This window comes from Apis dorsata, unplaced genomic scaffold (assembly GCF_000469605.1).
Source record: "Apis dorsata unplaced genomic scaffold, Apis dorsata 1.3 scaffold_73, whole genome shotgun sequence".
NCBI classification, from domain to species: domain Eukaryota; kingdom Metazoa; phylum Arthropoda; class Insecta; order Hymenoptera; family Apidae; genus Apis; species Apis dorsata.
Window position 1 is genome coordinate 1,475,746 of NW_006263371.1, and position 1,637 is coordinate 1,477,382.

Genomic DNA, 1,637 nt, shown 5'->3' on the forward strand with positions numbered 1-1,637 from the left:
ACTTAAGTTAATACTTTAACGAAATACAGTGCACGTTTTAATCAAATTAATTACCAAGATAGAAAAATAGCTCGTTACAAGAAAACAAAAACAAAAAAAAAAAAAAATATGAAAATTTCCAGAGATTAAATAAAAAAAAATCTTCCTTAAATCTTCCTCATAATTACGAATTACAAAAAAATACAAACTCTATAAACTCTCTTCTATATTTAAATTCACAAAACGTTTAATCGATAAACGGAAACGATACAACGACGAAGAGCAAAGAAAACGAGATTGATAGATTAAATATCTCTGAAATATCTCTGACCCAGTTTCGTCTGTTCCCTTAACCCACACACAATTGCCAATTTATACAGTAACTCGAAATTAAACGCCACCCAAGACCATCATTCTCTCCCTCTCTCTCTCTCTCTCTCCCCCCAAATCCTATCACGCTCCCACCTGTCCTCCACGCTTAATCTCCACCCCTTGCGAGGGTGCCAAACACAACACCCTCACCCCCTTTCATTACTGCCTAAATCCTTCGCTCACGGGATTGATTTCCACGTTAAAAACTTGCTTGTAACAGTTCTCTCGCCCGGCCTTTCAGCCGATCCAATAGCCGCCTCTGCCCCCGATCCCTCCTCCTCCTCCTCCACCCTCCCCCGCCCCATGCATGAATAATAAACCTCGTGTACCGGAATCGCAGTGTCTACATGCGGGCTGGTAAACGATCGTGTACTCGGTTTTTACTCGTCGATGGCGGAGGTGTGATTAAAAGGCTTCGGCACTTTGTTCCGGCGAAAGTCGGGTCGGGCGGGGGCGAAGGGGGCGAAGGGGGCGAAGCTTCCTGCTAATGAAAGCAACTTTGCCGATTTTCAATCTGGAGCCTCTCTCTCTCTCTCTCTCTCTCTTCGAACCGGCGGAAACGTTTTCGTTGCAAATTAACCTGGCTGGATCGCCGCTTCTTTCGCTCCCCTTTTCCGATTGATTACCACCACCGGCTGCTGCTGCAACGAGCGCAGCCCGTTGTTTCCGGCGTTCCGACCGGACGCCATTCATGAATTCGCCACGATTAAGGAGAGTTTCGATGCTCCTTGCTCTCCGTGACCCGCTCTTTTGCTCTTTAAATGAGACTCGGAAAGGGTATTCGCTTCTCTTTTTTCTTGCTCCTCTCTCTCTCTCTCTCTCTCTCTCTCTTTCTCTCGATGGAACGGTTCGTCGAATGGGTGGTTTTTTAATATCGTAGAACGAGTGTAACGAGCTCTTTATTTTATTTTTGTTTTGTACGACACGAGGGAAATTAGGACAAGACGAAAGAAAGGCTGAAAGCAAAACGGGAATTCTATAAATAAGGTAAAATTCTATTAATAAAATTATTCGAAAATTTCTGGAAATCGACGAGTTGAGTGAATATTGATAAAATTAAGGCGTCACTTTTCATCCGATTCCTTATACGCATCAATCAATTAAACCCGTTTCATTAAGCTAAAGACAGCATCCGGAAAGGGTGGTTGGCAATCCTCTTAGAGTCTATCCAGCAAATTTCTTGGATCACGCAACGGGAGGGAGGGAGTATCTAAATTTCCAGATTCTCTCTCTCTCTCTCTCTTTTTAGAACTCTCTCTCCGCTGTCCTCCTGTAACTAACTTTCG